The sequence below is a fragment of the Arvicanthis niloticus genome, chromosome 18 (genome assembly GCF_011762505.2).
Source record: "Arvicanthis niloticus isolate mArvNil1 chromosome 18, mArvNil1.pat.X, whole genome shotgun sequence".
Classification (NCBI taxonomy): Eukaryota; Metazoa; Chordata; class Mammalia; order Rodentia; family Muridae; genus Arvicanthis; species Arvicanthis niloticus.
In genome coordinates this window covers 22,818,706-22,842,496 of record NC_047675.1, presented here as the reverse complement: position 1 = coordinate 22,842,496, position 23,791 = coordinate 22,818,706, and the positions used below count along the sequence as shown (strand labels likewise).

At 43.9% G+C, this 23,791-nt stretch overlaps 1 long non-coding RNA gene across 2 annotated transcripts; it reads right to left on the bottom strand.

Annotated features, from left to right (window-relative positions):
• Positions 1–2,652: 2,652 nt before the first annotated feature.
• Positions 2,653–23,781, bottom strand: LOC143434959 (uncharacterized). 2 transcript variants are annotated; one of them, XR_013104856.1, is made up of 3 exons: positions 23,417–23,555; positions 22,500–22,559; positions 2,653–2,779 (listed from the first exon to the last, which is right to left on the bottom strand). It is a non-coding gene; the product is annotated as an uncharacterized LOC143434959 (long non-coding RNA). The 2 variants fall into 2 exon arrangements; XR_013104855.1 differs by lacking the exon at positions 2,653–2,779 and adding an exon at positions 8,881–9,068 and having other exon boundaries at positions 23,417–23,781.
• Between the last annotated feature and the right edge of the window lie 10 nt (positions 23,782–23,791).

Here is a 23,791-nt window from a genome sequence, read left to right as displayed (position 1 = left end):
CCTTCACCTCCGTACACAGCAATTACTGCACCTTCACCTCCTTACACAGCAATGACTGCACCTTCACCTCCTTACACAGTAATGACTGCACCTTCACCTCCTTACACAGTAATGACTGCACCTTCACCTCCGTACACAGCAATTACTGCACCTTCACCTCCTTACACAGTAATGACTGTACCTTCACCTCCTTACACAGTAATGACTGCACCTTCACCTCCGTACACAGCAATTACTGCACCTTCACCTCCTTACACAGCAATGACTGCACCTTCACCTCCTTACACAGTAATGACTGCACCTTCACCTCCTTACACAGTAATGACTGCACCTTCACCTCCGTACACAGCAATTACTGCACCTTCACCTCCTTACACAGCAATGACTGCACCTTCACCTCCTTACACAGTAATGACTGCACCTTCACCTCCTTACACAGTAATGACTGCACCTTCACCTCCGTACACAGCAATTACTGCACCTTCACCTCCTTACACAGTAATGACTGTACCTTCACCTCCTTACACAGTAATGACTGCACCTTCACCTCCGTACACAGCAATTACTGCACCTTCACCTCCTTACACAGCAATGACTGCACCTTCACCTCCTTACACAGTAATGACTGCACCTTCACCTCCTTACACAGTAATGACTGCACCTTCACCTCCTTACACAGTAATGACTGCACCTTCACCTCCGTACACAGCAATTACTGCACCTTCACCTCCTTACACAGCAATGACTGCACCTTCACCTCCTTACACAGCAATGACTGCACCTTCACCTCCTTACACAGCAATGACTGCACCTTCACCTCCTTACACAGCAATGACTGCACCTTCACCTCCTTACACAGTAATGACTGTACCTTCACCTCCTTACACAGTAATGACTGCACCTTCACCTCCTTACACAGTAATGACTGCACCTTCACCTCCTTACACAGTAATGACTGCACCTTCACCTCCTTACACAGTAATGACTGCACCTTCACCTCCGTACACAGCAATTACTGCACCTTCACCTCCTTACACAGCAATGACTGCACCTTCACCTCCTTACACAGCAATGACTGCACCTTCACCTCCTTACACAGCAATGACTGCACCTTCACCTCCTTACACAGTAATGACTGCACCTTCACCTCCTTACACAGTAATGACTGCACCTCCTTACACAGCAATGACTGCACCTTCACCTCCTACACAGCAATGTCTTATTTTACTTGTCCTCTGGAAAGTTGTTTCTAGTTTTATTTTGAGACAGCGTCTCTGCACTGTCCAGGCTAACCTTGATCCTCCTGCCTCAGCTTCCCAAATTCTGGTATTACAGGTGTGAACCATCAGATGGAAAATGGTCTCTATAATGAGACTTGTTTAATTTAAAATGTGAGTACCTTTGTAAGTTACATCGTCCTTATTCTGTCTCCTGCTTTCTGTGGTAGCCTTGATTAGGAGTCCTCTGCTGCTCTGGTGAGGTGGAGGCAAGCGGCTTTCAACAGTGCTTGTCTTGAAATGTCCTGATTGCTGGTAGCTTTGCAGGATCTAGCAGTCTTGGCTGGCAGTTAGTACATTCATCGATGGGAAAAAAAATCCATTCTGTGCTTTCTTGGCTTGAAGGAATGCTGATGCTTTTGTCTTCATAGGTGAGCTGCTGATTTTTCCCCATTCACAGTTTTTCTTGCTTTCTTTCTTTCCTTCCTTCCTTTTTCTTTCTTTCTTCCTTTCTTTCAGATTATAATCACAATATTTCTCTCTTTACTTTCTCCAAACCCTCCCATATGTCCCTCCTGAGTCTCCAAATTCATGGCCTCTTTTTTCACTAATTACTGTATGTATGTATGTATGTATGTATGTATGTATGTATGTATGTACGTACCTATTCCTAAATACAATGCTTAGTCTGTATAATGTTACCTGTATGTTTTCAAGGCTGACCATTTGATTTGGCACTGGACATCCAATTGTTGTGCTCTTCCTGGGGAAAACCACATCTCCCGGTCCCAGCTTTCTTGGTGGCCTATAGTTCTTTGTGTAGTCAGGCTTTATGGATTTTCCCCCACCCCTTTTAATATGTTCACTGGTGTCCATATTGATGAGACTTTATGACGGTAGCTTCTGATGACACAATCTCACAGCAAATGTTATGGAGTTTGTGACCCCTGGGAAAAGGCCATAGACTCAACCCAATTAAAATTAAAAGATTTATTGATTAGCTGCTAGAAGGATGAACCATCTCTGAGTCAAATTTGAGATTGCCATGGGGGTGGGGGGGCGGCTAATGGGGAAGTACTTTTAAAAGGGAAGACTTTCACTATCCATGCAAGCAAGCAAAAACTGCTATGCTCTGTCGAGTTAAGTGATTACAGCAATAAAACGAATCTTTGGGTTCTGGGCAAGCAAGTTACAGAAGTAAAAAAAAAAGCATTTAATCATATCATAGCAAGTACATCATCACAATGGTACATTTTTGGATGTGGGGAGGGGTGTCACTGAGTCAGGGTCACTGGGAACTTATCTTCCAGGGACTGGAGTCAGAGACAAATGGCTAGTGGGTAACAGGATGGATGCCAGCTTTCGATGGAGTTCCTTTAGCCATAAAACTCTCCGTTGATTCTCACAGTCTTTCTGTTCCTTCTTCTACAAGGTTCCATGCGCCTTAGGTGCAAGAGAGTCTTGCATGTCTCCATTGGCCTGGGCTCCACAACTCTGGATTTTTGGTTGGTTGTGGTTTTCTCTAGCAGACTTCCTTGATGAGGAGTGAACACTACACTTATCTGTAGGTAGAAGGACAAGTGTTTATAGGTCGTTGTCAGGGATCATAACAGTTTAGTAAATTAGTGGCTATAGATTCTCCTCCAAAAACCATGGCTTCTTTCCTGTTGAGAAGATCTGAAATCCAGTTAGAGAGCTGTTGGTTACTGCCAAAGCAAGCATGCCACTTCTGCACCCATGCCAAGCTGGCTGGTAAGTGACTCATGGGTGTTACCTCTGGCTAGTACTGTTGGTTGCCTCCCTCCTTTGGAAGCTTACATGACACCTTCTAGTAAACCAAGCCAGTATCATAAAGACAGACACCACTTGGCTTCACTAGTTTGTGTGTGCCTGTGTGTGTGTGTGTGTGTGTGTTGGGCAACAAGAGGGTAATGAAATTTGTAATATTCAATATTTATTTGTAATATTGTAATAGGAGAGCAGAAGCAGGAACTAACTGGGAGGAGAATGGAGGTGGAGGGGTCCAGTGGGGATGGGGAGGTGCAAGGAGAGGGGAGTGAATGAGACCAAAATATGACACATATGAACAAGCCATACTATAGCCTGTTACTTTGTTTGCTAACCTAAAAAAATTTAAAAACATCAATGGTATTGTCCAAGACCTTAATTGAAACACACACATACCACATACATACAACATACATATACCATACCACCCCGCTCACCACACACACACCATACTCACACCTAGCATAGGTGTATTGTGGTCCAGAACAAGGCCAGGAATCAGGATGTAGCCCGGCTGTGATTGCCCTGTGTGTATGGAGCCCTGGGTGCTCCCCAGCACGTAATCCAGGACTGAGAGCACACACCTGTAGCCCTTGGGAAGTAGAGGCTGGAAGTTCAGAGTTCAAGGTCATTCTCAAGTGCCTGGTGAGGAGTCCAGGTTTGGTGTCACAAGATGAGACAAGAGAGAACAGAATCAGGGTAGCTCCGTCTTTAGTATCCTTGGGTCTTTTCTCTTTTTTTTTCTTTTAAATATGTCTCAAGGCCAATCACATCTGGATAAATCCCACTTTGACCTCTGCAGTCAGATCCTCTGGCATCACGTGGCCTACTCCAGAGACTGGGTTATCACTTTGAGACTGTTAGTGCAGCAGCTCGTCCCTTCCCCACGTGATCTAAAAGAGCACACATGCAGCTCGCCCCTGGTTGGGTTTTTTTTCTTCCTAGCGCTTACCATGGACATAGATTGTACCTGTATGAATGCGGGCTTTTGGTTTTGCTTCTCTAAGTACTGGACCTTGTACTTAGTAGGAAGGCGCTCGATCGAGGAAATTTTATCTACGAGAATGTATCTTTTGAAAATCAGCAGCACTCCTAATCATGAAGCCTTCTCTCCAGCACACACACACCCCTTTAACTTTTAAAACAGTTTTTCATTATTTTTAATGTTTTTCTTATGTATATGGGTGTTTTGGCTACATGTCTATGCGCCACATTCACGCAGTTCCTGCAGATGCAGGAAGAGAGTATTGGGTCCTCTGGAGTTGGAGTTGCAGACAGTTGGCCTGAATATGAATACTGAAAGCCGAACCCAGATCCTCTGCAAGAGCGACAGCATTCTTAGCCACTGAGCCGTCCCTCCAGCCCCCAAATACTGTTTTCGTATACATCCATGTGCCTGCTTGAGTTTACATGCACTATATATGTACGGAGCCCTCAAAGGCCAGAAGAGGTTATCCAGGTCCTCTGGAACTCAAGTGATAGGTAATTGTGAGTCATCTGGTAAGGGCCGGAAATCAAACCCCGGTCTGCAAGAGCAACAGCTGCTCTTAACCACTGAGCCATCTCTCCAGCCTCCAGCTCCTAAAGGTATTTTTAAAAATTTGATATGCATGACTGTTTTGTCTGCATGTATGAGTGGACTGCATGTCTATGTGATACACATGGAGGCCATTAGAGGGCACTGGGTCCCCTGGAAATGGAGTTGCAGGTGACTGTGAGCTGCCACATGGGTACTGGGAACTGAACCCAGGTCCTCTGCAGGTGCTCTGAACCCCTAAGCCATCTCTCCCCAGCCCCACTCCCCCTGTGTTTTTATTTCGAGGCAGAGGCTTGCTAAGTTGTCCAGGCTGGCCTTGAACTGTGATCCTCACACTCCAGAGTAGCTGGAATTACAGCACACATCACCAGGCACAGCATGCATGTTTTAAACATTTGTCTTTACTATTAGAAGTTTGCAGGTGGGAAGCCATATTTGATTCATTCATCTGGAACTGGGTCAACATGTAGCAGCTACTCAATTAATACATGTTAAAGAAAATGGGGATTCTTGGGGATGTTGGTGCCCAACCCAACCCTCCCTATTATCCCTCAAGAGACTCTCCTGTCAGTTTCCTTCTCCTGTTCCTGCTCTGTCCCTTCCTTGGGCTCTTGACCACACACACAGCCTTTTCTTCAGGACTATCCTATTTCAACATGAGAGAAACCTGCACAGTTCCCATGTCTGCCATTTGCACCCAGGTTTGTTGTTGTTGTTTGGTTTTTGGGTTGGTTCTTTTTTTTTTTTTTTTTGGTTTTTCGAGACAGGGTTTCTATGTATAGCCCTATAGCCCTGGCTGTCCTGGAACTCACTCTGTAGACCAGGCTGGCCTTGAACTCAGAAATTCGACTGCCTCTGCCTCCCAAGTGTTGGGATTAAAGGCGTGCGCCACCACTGCCTGGCATATTTGCACCCAGTCTTAAGTGATGAGACCTGGGTCCTGATCCTGGATCTCAACCTTTCTGTGCCTCAGTTTCCTCATCTGTAAAATGAAAATAATAGTAGCTATGCCTCTTGGGTTTGCTGTGACAATTAAAGAAGGTATTTACGCATATCGATTATTAGTGGCAGCTATTTTTAGTTGGTGATGATGGAATTTGAGTCTTGACAACTTTTTGTTTGTTTGTTTTTTGTTTTTTGAGACAGGGTTTCTCTGTGTAGCCCTGGCTGTACTGGAACTCACTCTGTAGACCAGGCTGGCCTTGAACTCAGAAATCCACCTGCCTCTGCCTCCCAAGTGCTGGGATTAAAGGCCACCACTGCCTGGTGGAATTTGAGTCTTAAAGAGTTAAGAATTGGGGACAGGGCTAGAGAATCATCCAGAAGGGAAGAAATGTGAGGCCATGTCGGGCATTTTTGACTTGGTGATCTGTGGCAAGGTGGGTAACTGAGGAGCGGGGGTGATGGGGTGACTGATACTGGACAGGCTAGCACTTGCTGATGTCAGGGGACTTGGTGGCCCTGCTGAGTTGCTTCATGCCTGTGGGTAGGGAGAGAAATCCTAAACCATGATGCCCAGGGCAGGTGCCTGGCAGCAGGCAGGAGGATGGCTGGAGGAGACAGGAAGAGCAGAGGCAGGGTGTAGTGTGGGGCCCGGACCTGCAGAAAGTTTTGGGCTCTCAGGGCAGACGTGAGCGTGGCAGGCAGGGAGTCAGGGGTGGGGGCCTGCAGTGCCTGGCTGAGTGTAGCAGCAATCTAATACTCCTCTTGTCTTTCCCCAGCTGTCAGTTGAGGTATAGGCACCTCTAATTTCCTGTCATCCCTGTTGGGCTCAGTAAGGTGAGGCAGGCACTCTAAGAGGCCTGTTTCTTCACTGAGGCACACCGTCTCAGCAAGCTAGTCTGACAGGCGCACCACGTGCAGACGTCTACACTGCTTTATTCAGCAGCGAGGGACCCATGGAGGGACCTATGGCATCTCAACTGCTCTTCTTCCTTCCCTAAAATAGCTCCCCTGTCTTTTCTTAGATGTAGGCGTGTGTGTGTGTGTGTGTGTGTGTGTGTGTGTGTGCATGTGCACAGGTACCCATGGAGGCCTGAGGTGTTCCTGGGAGCTGGCTGATATGAGGGTGCTGGGGACTGGAGTCGGGTCTTCTGCAAGATCTTAAGTGCTAAGCTATTTCTCCAGCCCCTGACTCTTTTTTTTTTTCTCATACATGCTTATTAGCCGATCAGTGCAAAGAAAATATCATGCATTTTCTGAAACATAAACTAAAATTTTCATTACCATTTTTTTATACTAGAATGTTATTAAAATTATCTGGGCTGCTTTGGACACTACAGAGAGACTGGCAGGATGACAGCTTGTGTCCCATAAATGTCCCTTACTATTAAAAAAAAAGCAGCACAAACTTATTAAAGGAAAAGTACAAAATTGAATAAAACCAAAAATAAAAGAGGCCTTTCTCCATCCCACCACCCCCACATCCTTAACTCGCTGCCATAGGAGGTGCAGCTATGTATAGCCCGTCAGACATTTTCTAAAGTGATCTATTCGTAATGTGTTTAGGGGCGGAAATATCAGTTCTACTTTCTACTTTCTCTTTCTTGGCTTGCTTGTCTCCACAATGGCTGGTCTTTCCGAGGTTCAGGTGTTGAACCCCGTTCTGGGGCTGCAGATTCCCTCTCTGTGCAGCATTCTGCAAGGTTCCTACAGGGACTATGATATTCAACACTGTCTTCTTTAATGTGGAAGGTTTAGCCTCAAAGCCAGCAACTTAATTAGCAAAGGGATCCTTTGAGGGGTGGAGAGCTGGTGGCAGATTTTGTCCTTTGTAAAGCACCAGCTGGTGGCCAGATGCCATGAACCTCTCACTTAAGGGAACTCTAAAGCTCCTCTGGGGACTCTGAGGTTCCAAGTGGAACTGAATAATGGCCAGTCCCAGAGACCCAGGGAAGCAGAGGAGCAGCTAGGTCAAGTCCCAGAGACCCGGGGAAGCAGAGGAGTTGCTATGTAGGACAGCTCACAGCCTCGGGAGAACCCGGTTAGATGTCTTTCCATTTCCTTCAGGGCATTGGTTGTTACCATTGAGAAATATAACCCAAGATGGTTTATGACTGGGAAAAACTCAGCCTAGAAGACAGACTCCCAGTACAGACTTGGGATAGTGTCTCTCCAGTGAGACAACGCCATCCCGTGGAACATGAAAATCCCACCAAGACCTGTGGGGCCATATTTGCCACAGAGTTGTTGGTTCATATTTTTTAAGTTGCTAACAATTCAAATGTCCACCCGGACAAGTGTTTTTGCTAACGTGTGAGACGTCCTGCAGAAGCTGGCACACGCCCTGCTGGTGGTGCTGTTTAGGTAGGATATGGACCTTTTAGAAGCGGGGCCTCTCCAGAGGTAGTGGATGGATGGAAGAGACAGCTGAGGGGTATAGCCTGACCCTGCTTCCCTCTGAAGCTCTGTAATTACTCACTGCCCACGTGACAGAACCAGAGCCTCCTGCTCCAGCTGTCCAGCCCTGAGGCATTCTGACTTCACAGTCATGTTGGACCGCACCCCCCTTGACCCACACGCCAGAATCCTTCCTCCCTTAAGAAACTTCTTTCAGATCTTAAACCAAGGTTGTCCGAAGAGCAACAGAATGTTACACGGGTGCGAGACCATGTGAAGACTCTCGAGGTATTGGATCCACGTGATGGTAGCAAACCACCAGAATTATATTACTGATGACTTCGGAGCAGTAAGAAGAAGAAGGATTTCCTGATGGGGCCATATTGAGAACTTCACCTTTATCTGTGATATTCTCTCTCTCTCTCTCTCTCTATATATATATATATATGTTTCTCAGTCTCATCCCTTTTATTTCTTGATTTTTTCCCCTCTCAGCTTAAAGGTGACAAAATTTATGTGTGTGTATGCATACACATACACTATATACATATATATATATATACATATGTTTCTTTTTTAATGTGTGTCTTAGTTACTGTTCTATTGCTGTGAGGAGACACTATAACCAATACAACTTATAAAATAAAGCATTTAGTTGGGGACTTGCTTACAGTTCCAGAGTGTTAGTCTGTTATTAGCATGGTGGGGCACATGGAAATAGGAGATGGCTGAGAACTCACACCTGATCCACAAATTGCAGGCAGACAGAGAGAGAATGAGACTGGGCCTGGTATAGGCTTTTGAAACCTTAAAGCTTACCCAAAGTGACACACCTCCTCCAACAGGGCCACTAATCCTTCTAATCCTTCTCAAACAGTTCTACTAACTGGGGACCAAGCATTGAAACAAATGAGTTTAATGAGTCATTCTTACTCAAACTACCACAGTGGTGTGTGTGTGTGTGTGTGTGTGTGTGTGTGTGTGTGTGTGTGCACTCACCTGTGCATGCATCTGTGGAGGCCAGAGCTCAACACTGGGTATCTTCTGGTACTACTCCAAACTTGGAGATCACTGTGACTTAGTCTAAGGCTGGCCAGTGAGTCCTCGGCTCTGTAGCAGGATACTTATTCTGCCTCATTGTATTTGAAGTGGAGCTTGGTGATTAGGCCGTAGAAGAGGAGGTGGAGCTGGGAGAGAAATAGAGGAAGGGGAGGAGAAGGAGAAGCCTATCAGCCATGGAGAACCATGGGTGAGTCGAAAGCTGTCCTGGGTAGCAACTTCTATCAAAAGGTTAGATACTGGGTAACAACTCTAATTGTGTGGGCATCTTGTTGATTGAGCATTTCTAAATATACAAATCCTTTAGATAATCATTAAGCTTTAAGAGTCTCATTTCTACTGTACTGTGAGGATGGCGGATGTTGTCTGGGGTTCAGCCGGGCTTTGTGGATGCAGATGTGGAGGATGGCATCTCGTGGGTGCCAGGGCCTGTGCATCTAGCTAGCCGGAGTCCCGGTCTGAGCCAAGGAGTGACAGGAACATGATGGCTGCCCGGGAACAAGCTGAATTGGGCGCCATTTTCTAAATATCACCCTATACTGCTCCACCTGTCTCTACCCTTCAGAATTGTGTTTACAGACACACACTGTTGTGTTCAGCTTTTACATGGGTACTAAAGGTCTAACTTTATGCTTGCCTGATAATCACTTGAGCTGCTGAGCCAGCTCCATGTGAACTACTATCCTCATCTATTATAGAAGGGTTGCCACCATCAAGCTAGTTACCGTGCACATAGCTCCACATCCTTTATTTCCCTGCTCTAACACTGCAGATCTGTTCTCTTGGCAACTTTCAAGCGCAGGACTCACTGCTGTCAATGACAGCCACAATGCTTTATGATGGATCTCAGATCTCGGTCATCCTGCCCAAGTGACGCTCCGCTCCCCCTGTGCTGCATTTCTCTGTCCTTTCGCCCCAGCCCCTGGCAGCCACCATTCTGTTCCTGGCTTCTGTGGATTTTTCAGAGTCCATACATACATGCTATAATATAACTGTATTTCTGTGCCTGCTTATTTCCCCGAGATAATGTCTTACGGATTCATCAACGCTGTCACAAGTGGCAGGATTTCCTTCTTTAAGGCTCAATAATATTCCAGGGTGCATAAATACCATGTTTTCACCACCCGTTCATCTGTAAGTGAGCACTTAGGTTAATTCCATACAGTAGCTATTTTTGATCACACTGTATGAAGAAGGGAACGCATTTATCTCTTGGATATTCAGATTTCACTCCTTTGGCAGTGTTCTATTTTTAAGTCTTTCTTGAGGGACCCACATAGTTTTCCAAAATAGCGACACCAATTTAAACCCTTCCATCTCTGCACAGGGGTTTCTGTCTCTCCACACCCTCACCAATGTTTGCTTGTCTCCTGTCTTTTTTAAAAAACAGCTGTCCTAACAGATGGTTGGGGATGCTGAATGTGGGATACCTGCCAACCACTTGCGTGTCTTCTTTTGAGATATATCTACCCAGGCCCTTTGACCATTTCAAATTTGTAAAAATTGCAGTATCCATTTTTAACCCAGGGTCTTTCAGTGTAGTCCAGGCTGACCTCAAGCTTGCTGTCCTACCTCAGCCTCCCAAGTGCTTGCTGGCACTCTCAGGCACACACCGTAACCCCAGCTCTTAATCCACAGGCACACACTATGACCCCAGCTCTTAATCCACAGGCACACACCGTAACCCCAGCTCTTAATCCACAGGCACACATCGTGATGCCAGCTCTTAATCCACTCGTTTTGAATGCTATAACTTTTTTTCTGGCTATTGAGTTGAGCTCCTTGGGTGTCTTGGGTGTTACCCGCTCCCCAGATTCACATCTGTAAACACACGCTCCCACTCCACAGCAGGCCATTCTTCATTCTGCCATTTTCTTTATGGGTGTGTTTCAGTTTGCTTTCTTGTCCATAGGCTGGCCCTGTACAAAGCTCACAGCCCATTGGTCTGTTTTTTGCTTTTGTTTCTGTGCTTTGGAGCCGTGTTCTAAAAAGTCCTAAACCGTCAACTTTCCCCCTATGTTTTCCTCTACAAACTTCAGTCCACAGTTTCAGGCCTTATGTTTAAGCTTTAATCCATTTTGAGATACCTTTGAATACAGCGTGAGAACAAGGGTCTATTCTTCTGCATGGGGACATCCAGTTTCCCCCACAGCTTGTACTAAAGGGACTGTTTCCTCATGGTGTTCTCTTGGCAGCTTGGTTGACGATTGATCAATTGATCACAAATGCACATGGGCTCTATTCTATTCTACTGGCCTAAATATCTATTTTTATTTCAGCACCACACTGTTTTAATTACTATAGCTTTGTGGCAGACTTTGAAATAAAATAGTGATGAGCCTCTAGCTTTGTTATTGGGGGCTGGGGGGGGGGAATGCTTGATTCAGAATTTTTTGTGGTTTCATTTGAATTTCAGGACTTTTCTTTTTTTATGAAAAAAATGACACAGATTTTTTTGTTTGTTTGTCTTTGAGACAGGGTCTCATTCTATAGATCAGGCCAACCTCAAGCATAGAGGCTCCTTGACTTCTGCCCCCAAGTGCTGGGATTAAAGGCATGGGTTCCCATACCTACGGCTGTCATTATTATCATGATCATCATCATCATCATTATGCCTTTCAGTTTTTGATAGGTAGGGATTGCATATAATCTATAGATTAAGAATTAGACACATTAATTCTTTCAACCCCCAGAGACTATGTGCCCAGTCATTAGTGTCTCTCTTCATTACCATTTCATGGCTTTTAGTTGATAAATGGTCACCCTTCTGATTAAACTTATTCCTGAGTATTTCTGTGCTACTGTTATGGGATTGTTTTCTTGATTTCCTTGTTCATCTAGTTTGTGTTTACTGTATAGAAATGCTGCTAATTTTCTCCCTGTATATGTATTCAGGTGTGTGTCGCAATGTGTGTGTAGATACATGTGTGTGCCTATGGGTGTGCATGTATGCGTGTATATGCATGTGTGTGTGTGTGTGTGTGTGTGTCCATGTGGAGGCCAGAGGTTGGTGCCAGGTGTACTCCTCAAGTGATCTCCACCTTAATTTTTGGGACAGGGTCTCTCACTGAACCCAGAGCTTATTGATTTGGTTAGACTGACTGAGCAGCAAGCCCTGGGATCTTCTTGTATCTGTCTCCCCAATGCTGGGACGAGAGGCATGTACCAGTGTTCCCAGGGTTCTAGGGATCCAAACTTAGCCACCCATGCTTGCATGGTAAGCACCTTACCTATGGAGCCACACCCCCAGCCACAGTTTTGTATGTTGGATTTATAGTCTTGCAATCTTACTGAATTGGCTTATTAGTTTTAGAGTCCCTTTCAAATGGTTTATTTTATTATTTAGTGTGTGTGTGTGTGTATGTGTGTGTGATGGTTTGTATATGCTCTGCCCAGGGAGTGGCACTATTAGAAAGTGTGGCTCTGTTGGAGTAGGTGTGTCACTGTGGGTGTGGGCTTTAAGACCCTCATCCTAGCTGCCTGGAAGTCAGTATTCTGTTAGCAGCCTTCAGATAAAGATGCAGAACTCTCAGCTCCTCCTGTACCATGCCTGCCTGCCTGCTGTCATGCTCCCACCTTGGTGATAATGGACTAAACCTCTGGACCTGTAAGCCAGCCCCAATGAAATGTTGTTGTTATGAGAGTTGCCTTGGTCATGGTGTCTGTTCACAGCAGTAAAACTCTAACTAAGACTCTGTGTGTGTGTGTGTGTGTGTGTGTGTGTGTGTGTGTGTGTGTGTGTGTGTGTGGGTATGTGCGCCTGTGAACGTGCCAGCACAGGGCTGGGGTTGTAGCTCAGTTGGTAGGGTTCCTAACTAGTATACACAAAGCTCTAGGTTTAATCCCTAGCACTACATATACACGGTAAGGGGTAACACTTGGGCAGTGGAGGCAGTAGGATCAGGAGTTCAAGACCATCCTCTGCTATACAGTGAGCTTAATGACATCCTTGGAATTATGAGACCCTGACTCAAAAGCAAGTTGGCAAATCTGTTGTGAGTGAGTACATGTCTACAGAACTAAGATCCAGAATTTGGAGAGGGAGCTATACACCAGGGTTCATAGCAGGATTCATCACAATAGACAAAGGATAGAAAAGTGCCATATGTGCACTCATGGATGGATGGATAGATAAAATATGGTATTTAGAAAGGAATGCAGCATCTAGGGAGATGCTCAGTGGACAGAGTGTACAATGTGCAAACGTGAGGGCCGAAGTCCACATAATCCCATGTGGCTGGATGAGCCACTTATAGTCCAAAGGCCCAGTAGCAGAGGCAGGGAACTCCCGAAGTTAGCTAACTATGACTACGAGCCTTATTGGTGCTCTCTGGGTTTGACTGAGAGACTCTGCCTCAGTGAATACAGTGGAGAACAATTGAGGAAGGCTCCAGATGTCAGCTTCAGCTGCCCCACCCCCTACACACACATAAGGAATGAAGTTTTTTGTTTGTTTGTTTTTGTTGTTGTTGTTTTTTCGAGACAGGGTTTCTCTGTGTAGCCCTGGCTGTCCTGGAACTCACTCTGTAGACCAGGCAGGCCTCGAACTCAGAAATCTGCCTGCCTCTGCCTCCCAAGTGCTGGGATTAAAGGTGTGTGCCACCACTGCCCGGCAGGAATGAAGTTCTGACACATGCCCCAACACACATAAGCGATAAAAATAGCACATGAAGTGTCAGACACAACAGGACAGATACAGTGTGGATCTAATTATGTGTGGAACCACAAGTAACCAGATTCCTCAAAACAGAAAATAGAACAGTGCCTGTAGACAGAGGACATGGGCATTACAGTTTGATACAGGAAGTTCCTGTTTAAAAAGATGAAAACCTTCTGGAACCAGATGTGGTGGTGTGTACCTGTTATTTCGGCATACAAGGGATAGAGGTAGGAGGATCGCCACAGGCTTGAGGCCAGCCTGGTCTACATAAGTTTCGGGCCAGCCCTCCTGGATGGCTACATAGGGAGATCCTGCTTCAGAAAAAGAATTCTCTGCAAAACAGTGGTGAAGTTGCACAAAACCAATATATTAGCACCACTGAGCTGCTGCTTAGAAGTTTTAAATGATAAAAGGAGAGGGGTTCTATGTGGATTTATCACAATAGGAATAAATGAATGAAAAAGGCAAAGTAGTAAAAATGGGAGTGTAAAGATCTCTAAAAGTCTGCCCTTCCATTAAAAACAAGTAAAAAATCTAGTAAAAACCACTAGGGTTAAGATTTTCAGAACTCAGGGGATTAATGTCTTAATGGAACCAGAAGAATGCCTAGAAAGAAAACCACCAGTTCTCAGGAAGGCAGCTGTGTGGTGTCTGGCTACAACTTTCAATAAAGAATCATGGGACATACAAAGAACCAGAGAGGATGGTCTGCATGCAGAGGACCTACACACAGTGCTAGGGATGAACCCAGGCTCCACCAGTGATCAACAGGCCCCATCCAATTAGCTATTTTCAGAATATTCAAACAACTAAATATAAAAAAAATTATGGGAACTGTGAATGAACAGCTAGATACTATTAGTTACTAAAGAGCTAGAACATACAAAAGAACCCAAATGGGAATTTTGCAGCTGAAAAGCATGACACCCACCCCCTCAAATCCATAAAGCATTTCAGTAGCAGACTAGAATAGCGAGGAAAAGGATAATTTCCTCAGGATATCATCAGGCCTGCGAAATAAAGATAAATGAACCAGGACACCACGAAGTTCATCAACATATGTGTAATGAAAAGGGAGAGATAAAGGGACATAAATAGTCATGGTTACAATGGCCAGAAAAGTCCCAGATGTCATGAGAATGTGACTCCATTCAGGCAAGAGGCCCAACAAGATTAAATCAGATAAATACGAATAGTCATATTATGCATGATAGCCCCAAAGTAGAAACAGTTCTCTCATGAGGGAAGAATGAATGGTAGTTATATTACATGTATAGACATACATGTAATACCAGCCAGCCTTATAAAGGAATGGCGCACCAATACACCCACTAACATGAAGAGTTGTAGAGAGCCGTGGTGAGTGGTGACAACGTTCTCCATTACAAGATGGCGCTGGCATCCGGTCCTCCCCCCCCCCCCCCCCCCCCCCCCCCCCCCCCCCCCCCCGCAAGTAATAAGTGGACTGCGCATGTGCAAGTGGTGAAAGCTCGCCAAATCACTGCCCAACCTGGGGCGTAATATGAGGTAATGAGCAAGCAGCCAATTAGAAGTAAGCACGCCGCTCTAGGGTGCATATAAGCAGCGCCTTTTCAGGGCTCTGGGTCTTCCTCTTTCTATCGCAATAAACGCTTGCTGCAGAAGGATCCTGGTGTCTGCGTGCATTCTTCCTGGCGAGACGATTGCGCGGGTCACAGAGAGCCTTGAAATCATTATGCTATATACAAGATGCTAGACAAAGAAGGCCGCCAAGGTCCTTTTTGCTGAGGCAGACTCCTAGCTGGATTGCTCCCGTGAAGACACCATATCCTGACCCATCCTAGAGGAACCACTGTACTCAGAACACTGGGTAAGAACCCTCCCCCACAACCCAATGGCCCAGAACTTCAACTGCGAGTCTGGGTCACTCAGGACCCATCATCCACCAAAACCCTGCCCTCCAGAATACCACCCCCCTTCTGCCCCTTGCTTGGTCCTTTTTGCTGGGGCAGACTCCTAGCTAGTCTGCTACCAGGAAGACAGCATATCCCGACCCAACCTAGATGAACCACTGCACTCAGAACAGTTGAAGAAGCTGGACTCTCAGGGGCTCTAACATGCTCAGGATCACAGGATTTCAGGATCCCAGAGGCAGCCCGAGTCCCAGGAGCTCTTTCACCAAGGATCTCAGGATTACAAGATCACAGGGACAGCTGGACTGAGGAGTTCTGACACAAGCAAGATACTAGGAGAGACAAACAAGCTCCAGTCAGAGACAGTGAGTGCAGGTAGCACTAGAGTTAACCAGGTGGTGAAAGGCAAGCACAAGAACACAAGCAACAGAAACCAAGGTTACCTGGCATCATCAGAACCCAGTTCTCCCACCATAGCAAGTCCTGGATACCCCCATGACACCGGAAAAGCAAGATTCAGATTTAAAATCACTTCTCATGTTGATGATGGAGGAATTTAAGAAGAACATAAATAACTCCCTTAAAGAAATACAGGAGAACACAAGTAAACAGGTAGAAGCCCTTAAAGAGGAAACACAAAAATCCCTTAAAGAATTACAAGAGAACACAGGTGAAGGAATTAAAGAAAACCATCCAGGATCTAAAAATGGAAGTAGAAACAATAAAGAAATCACTAAGGGAGACTACCCTGGAGATAGAAAACCTAGGAAAGAGATAGGAGTTATAGATGCAAGCATCACCAAAAGAATACAAGAGATAGAAGAGAGAATCTCATGTGCAGAAGATACCATAGAAAACATTGACACAACAGCCAAAGAAAATGCAAAATGCAAAAAGCTCCTAACCCAAAACATCAAGGAAATCCAGGACACAATGAGAAGACCAAACCTAAGGATAATAGGTACAGATGAGAGTGAAGAGTCCCAACTTAAAAGGCCAGTAAATATCTTCAACAAAATTATAGAAGAAAACTTCCCTAACTTAATGAAAGAGATGCTCATGAACATACAAGAAGCCTACGGAACTCCAAATAGACTAGACCAGAAAAGAAATTTGTCCCGTCACATAATAATCAAAACATCAAATGCACAAAACAAAGAAAGAATAATAAAAGCAGTAAGGGGAAAAGGTCAAGTAACATATAAAGGTAGACCTATAAGAATTACACCAGACTTCTCACCAGGGACTATAAAAGCCAGAAGATTCTAGACTGATGTCATACAGATCCTAAGAGAACACAAATGCCAGCCCATGCTACTATACCCAGCAAAACTCTCAATTACTATAGATGGAGAAACCAAGATATTCCATGACAAAACCAAATTTACACAGTATCTTTCCACTAATCCATCCCTACAAAGGATAGTAGATGGAAACCTCCAACACAAGGAGGAAAACTACAACCTAGAAAAGGCAGGAAAGTAATCTTTCAACAAACCCAAAAGAAGATAGCCACACAAACATAATTCCACCTCTAATAACAAAAATAACAGGAAGCAACAATCACTGTTCCTTAATATCTTTTAACATCAATGGATTCAATTCCCCCAATAAAAAGACATAGACTAACAGACTGGATATGTAAACACGACCCAGCATTTTGCTGCATGCAGGAAACACACTTCAATGACGAAGACAGATACTACTTTAGAATAAAAGGCTGGAAAACAATTTTCCCAAGCAAATGGTCCCAAGAAACAAGCTGAAGTAGCCATTCTAATATCAAATAAAATCGACTTTCAACCAAAAGTTATCAAAAAAGATAAGGAAAAACACTTCATACTTGTCAAAAGAAAAATCTACCAAGATGAACTCTCAATTCTGAATATCTATGCTCCAAATGCAAGAGTGCCCACATTCATAAAAGAAACCTCACTAAAGCTCAAAGTACATATTGCATGTCACACAATAATGGTGGGGGACTTCAACACCCCACTCTCAGAAATGGACAGATCATGAAAACAGAAACTAGACAGAGACACAGTAAAACTAACAGAAGTTATGAACCAAATGGATTTAACAGTTTTCTATAGAACATTTCATCCTAAAACAAAAGAATATACCCTTTTCTCAGCACCTCATGGTACCTTCTCCAAAATAGACCAAACAGACCTCAACAGATACAAAAAGATTCAAATAATCCCTTGTATCCTGTCAGATCACCAGGCACTAAGACTGGTCTTCAATAATAACAAAAACAATGGAAAGCCCACATACACATGGAAACTGATCAACGCTCTACTCAGTGATAACTTGGTCAAGGAAGGAATAAAGAAATGAATTAAAGACTTTTTAGAATTTAATGAAAATGAAGGCACATCATACCAAAACTTATGGGACACAATGAAAGCAGTGCTAAGAGGAAAACTCATAGCTCTAAGTGCCTACAAAAGGGAAATGGAGAGAGCATACACTAGCAGCTTGACAACACACCTGAAAGCTCTAGAATAAAAAGAAGCAAATACACCCGAGAGGAGTAGACGCAGGAAATAAACTCAGGGCTGAAATCAACCAAGTAGACAAAAAACAAACAAACAAACAAACAAAACTATACAAAGAATCAATAAAACCAGGAGCTGGTTCTTTGAGAAAACTAACAAGATAGATAAACCCTTAGCTAGACTAACCAGAGGGCACAGAGACAGTATCCAAATTAATAAAATTAGAACTGAAAGGGAGACATAACAACAGAAACTGAGTAAATTCATAAAATCATTAGATCCTACTACAAAAGTCTATACTCAAAAAAACCTGGAAAATCTGAATGAAATGGACAATTTTCTAGACAGATACCAGGTACCAAAATTAAATCAGGAGCAGATAAACCATCTAAACAGTCCCATAACCAGGAAAGAAATAGAAGCAGTCATTAAAAGTCTCTCCACAAAAAAAAAAAAAAAAAAAAAAGAGCCAGGATCAGATGGTTTAAGTGCAGAATTCTATCAGACCTTTCAAGAAGATCTAATACCAATTCTCTTCAAACTATTCCACAAAATAGAAACAGAAGGAACACTACCCAATTCGTTCTATGAAGCCATAATTACACTCATACTTAAACCACACAAAGACACAACAAAGAAAGAGAACTTCAGACCAATCTCCCTTATGAATATCGTTGCAAAAATACGCAATAAAATTCTCACAAACCAAATCCAAGAACACATTGAAACAATCATCCATCATGATCAAGTAGGCTTTATCCCAGGAATGCAGGGATGGTTCAATACACAGAAATCCATCAATGTAATCCACTATATAAACAAACTCAAAAAAAAACCACATGATCATCTCACTATATGCTGAGAAAGCATTTGACAAAATTCAACACCCCTTCATGGTAAATGTCCTGGAAAGATCAGTAATTCAAGGCCCAGACCCTAAACATAGTAAAAGCAATATACAGCAAGCCAGTAGTCAACATCAAACTAAATGGAGAGAAACTTGAAGCAATCCCACTAGAATCAGGGACTAGACAAGGCTGCCCACTCTCTCCCTACCTATTCAATATAGTACTGGAAGTCCTAGCTAGAGCAATTAGACAACAAAGGAAAGTCAAAGGGATACAAATAGGAAAGGAATAAGTCAAAATATCATTATTTGCAAATGATATGATAGTATACTTAAGTGACCCCAAAACTTCCACCAGAAAACTTCTAAACCTGATAAACAACTTCAGCAAAGTAGCTGAATATAACATTAATTCAAACAAATCAGTAGCCTTCCTCTACTCAAAGGATAAACAGGCTGAGAAAGAAATTAGGGAAATGACACTCTTCACAGTAGTCACAAATAATATAAAATACCTAGGTGTGAATCTAACCAAGCAAGTGAAAGATCTGTATGACAAGAACGTCAAGTCTTTAAGAAAGAAATCGAAGATCTCAGAAGATGAAAAGATCTCCAATGCTCGTGGGTTGGCAGGATTAATATAGTAAAAACAGCCATTTTGCCGAAAGCAATCTACAGATTCAATGCAATCCCTATCAAAATTCCAACTCAATTCTTCAAAGAGATAGAAAGAGCAATTTGCAAATGCATTTGGAATAACAAAAAAAACAAAAACAAAAACAAAACAAAAAAACAACAAAAAAAAAAAAACAACAACAAAAAAAAAACCAGGATATCGAGAACCATTCTCAACAATAAAAGAACTTCTGGGGGAATCACCATCCCTGACCTAAAGCTGTACTACAGAGCAATAGTGATTAAAAAAAAAACAAAAAACTGCATGGTATTGATACAGAGACAGGCAGGAAGATCAATGGAATAGATTTGAAGATCCAGAAAAGAACCCACACACCTATGGTCACTTGATCTTTGACAAAGGAGCTAAAACCGTCCAGTGGAAAAAAGGTCAGCATTTTCAACAAATGGTGCTGGCTCAACTGGAGGACAGCATGTAGAAGAATGCAAATCAATCTATTCTGATTCTTATCCCTTTGTACAAAGCTCAAGTCCAAGTGGATAAAGGACCTTCACATAAAACCAGATACAGTGAAACTAATAAAAGAGAAGGTGGGGAAGACCCTCGAATACTTAGGCACAGGGGGAAAGTTCCTGAACAGAACACCAACGACTTATGCTCTAAGATCAAGAATTGACAAATGGGACCTCATAAAATTGCAGAGCTTCTGTAAGGCAAAGGAAAAAACAGCAACCAACAGATTGGGAATAGATCTTTACCAATCCTACATCTGATAGAGGGCTAATATCCACTATATACAAAGAACTCAAGAAATTAGACTCCAGACAACCAAATAACCCTATTAAAATGGGGCACAGAGCTAAACAAAGTATTCTCAACCGAGGAAACTCAAATAGACGAGAAGCACCTAAAGAAATCTTCAATATCCTTAGTCATCAGGGAAATAAAAATCAAAACAACCCCGAGATTCCACCTCACACCAGTCAGAATGGTTAAGATAAAAAACTCAGGTGATAGCAGATGCTGGAGAGGATATGGAGAAAGAGGAACACTCCTCCATTGTTGGTGGGATTGCAAGCTGATACAAGCACTCTGGAAATCAGTCTGGCAGTTCCTCAGAAAATTGGGCATATCATTACCTGAGGACCCAGCTATACCCCTCCTGGGCATATACCCAGAAGATGCTCTAACATATAACAAGGACACATACTCCACTATATTCATAGCAGCCTTATTTATAATAGCCAGAAGCTGGAAAGAACTCAGATGTCCTTCAACAGAGGAATGGATACAGATTTTGTGGCATATTTACACAATGCAGTATTACTCAGCTATTAAAAACAATGAATTCATGAAATTCTTAGGCAAATGGATGGAACTAGAAAAATATCATCCTGAGTGAGGTAACCCAATCACAAAAAAACACACACGGTATGCACTCACTGATAAGTGGATATTATCCCAAAGCTCACAGTACCCAAGATACAACTCACAGACCACATGAAACTCATGAAGAAGGAAGACCAAAGTGTGGGTGCTTCAGTCCTTCTTAGAAGGAGTAACAAAATACTAAAATACTCACAGGAGCAAATATGGGGACAAAGTGTGGAACAGAAACTGAAGGAGGGGCCATCTGGAGACTGTTCCACCTGGGTATCCATCCCATGGGAGTCACCAAAGGTAGCTGCTGATGTGGATGTCAGGAAGTACATGCTGACAGGAGCCTGATATAGCTGTCTCTTTAGAGGCTCTGCCAGAGTCTGACATATTCAGAGGCAGATGCTCACAGCTAACCATTGAACAAATCAAGGAGTTCCCAATGGAGGAGTTAGAGAGAAGACTGAAGGAGCTGAAGAGGTTTTCGGCCCCATGAGGAGAGCAACAATACCAACCAACCAGAGCTCCCAGGGTCTAAATCACCAGCCTGGGAGCACACAGGGTGGGACTCATGGCTTCAGCTGTATATGTAGGGGAGGATGGCCTTGTTGGGCACAGGTGGGAGAGAAGATCCTTGGTCCCATGAAGGCTGGATGTCCCAGTGTGGGGGAATTCGAGGGCAGGGAGGTGGAGTGGGTGAGTGAGTGGGGGCACACCCTCATAGAAGGAGGAGGAGACATGAGAGAGGAGGCTTTGGGGGTGGGGTGGGGAACGGGGATAACATCTGAAATGTAAATAAATAAAATATCCAATAAATAAATAATGAAAAAAGAAAAAGAAAAAAAAAAGAAGGCCACCAAGTACACAACCCAGTTTAGATGAAGGTTCCCTGTAGTGAAATGCATAAAGATGCGGGGTAGACTGGTAGTTGGCGGGGCCAGAGAGACAGGAGGAATGGGACTGTGAACATCCAGAAAAATCTTGAAATATCTCTGCAAAAAATGTCAAAGAGTTGAATACTAAAAATGAAAGGCTAGACCACTACAAACTCCGTACTTGTTCAAGTATCAGTGTATTATCTACTTTGCTGAATTCATAAATCATAACCAGATGATTTTTTTCATTTTTTCAAATCATTTACAATGTTTAGTTTGAAAATTGATAGCTTGTTAGTTGAAGTAGTAGGCTATATATCTTCATTTTAAATGCTTGGGGCTGTGGGATAAGTCTGTCTTTTCTTTGAAGGAGACAGATTTTTATTTTTGAGACCTAAGACAATAAATGAGATTTTTCTTGTGAAATGACTGATTGATTGGTAATGACTGCCTATTCTGATGGGAAGGGTGCAGTGTTAGATTAGTGATGTCTGCTATGAACATGGCACTGGAGAGCGGGTTACTTGCAAAGCCAGTCAATTATTTCCTTCTATCAGATATCCTGGAGAGAAAGAGAAAACAGACGCTGGTCTTGGAGGTGATTAGCAGCCTCTTTGCTTTCTAATCATAATCAAAGAAAAGATTTCCTTCAAAAGTATTGAGCTTTTCTAAAACAGCATTGTTTTTGTTTTTTTTTTTTAAATAAAAGTTCATAGTTTTACAAGTAACCCCTCACCTATGTACCTATGAGTAACCCCCAATCAACTCACTGGTTCACCAGGCTAGATTTGGATGAAATCATTTCTTCAGTCTGCAGCTGTGCTCTCTGTCTAGGGTGAATAGAAACAGAAAAGGTCACTTGACAGTCTTCTTCCCTGCTTCTTCCCTGCTTCCCTGCTTCCCTGCTTCCCTGCTTCCCTGCTTCCCTGCTTCCCTGCTTCCCTGCTTCCCTGCTTCCCTGCTTCCCTGCTTCCCTGCTTCCCTGCTTCCCTGCTTCCCTGCTTCCCTGCTTCCCTGCTTCCCTGCTTCCCTGCTTCCCTGCTTCCCTGCTTCCCTGCTTCCCTGCTTCCCTGCTTCCCTGCTTCCCTGCTTCCCTGCTTCCCTGCTTCCCTGCTTCCCTGCTTCCCTGCTTCCCTGCTTCCCTGCTTCCCTGCTTCTTCTTCCCTGCTTCTTCCCTGCTTCCCTCCTCCCTCGAAGGCAACTATTGCTATAGCCGGGTCTCTATCTGCTTCTGCCCCAGATAAAAACAGCCATGAGGTAAGCAGAGAAACCGCTGGCTCCCAGCAAGTTTCTCCAGGATGCAAACATCTGGATTCACACTCTCCTGTCAGCCTCCAGGTGGCTGACTCTAGGGAAGTGACCAATCTGAGCCATTGTATCCTTGTCTGGGGAACAGTTCCTTTGTTCCTCCAGGGAGGGTATGGCTAGGGAGTGAGAAAATGCACAGGAAAGGTCTTGGGGGACTTTCAACACCAAACAATGGCCAGATCAGTTCTCACTGCCCAAACCTATTCCCCCAGGGGACATCAGGGAACAGTAGGAGACAGCCATCACTTTCTTAGGATCCACATTCCATCCCCCTAAAACTACCTGCCTTTGGCCACTCTTATCAACCAAGTAGGTCTCTTCTGAGAGCCCATGCCAGCAACCCGAAAGCTCTCCGTGTTTCTACAGAGCTAAATCTTACCGTGAAGTTGCCAGTACTTGTTTAGTCCCTACAGTTGTGCAAAGTCAAAGCTGCTGGAGAGCAGATCCCACCTGGCCACACGGTTTCTTAGAGCCTCTCCAGTAGGGTAGTTTGGACTCACAAGCTGGAAGTCTTCAAGAAAACCATCCTGGTAGGGGGACTCAAGATATGCTTACTATGCAAAGCACCTCGTATAAATGGGGGCAGGTGCTGAGCAGGAGACGCCAATGGCTGCAACCAAGGACCTTGTGCTCTTGCAAAGGAGAAGTCTTCTTAGTCACACTCAGAAGGTATCTTCCAAAATAACCCTGTCAAGGTCAGGCAGTTCATACATTTCCTCCTGTTCCTCTTAAGTTCTCGGGTCCAAATGTTTGC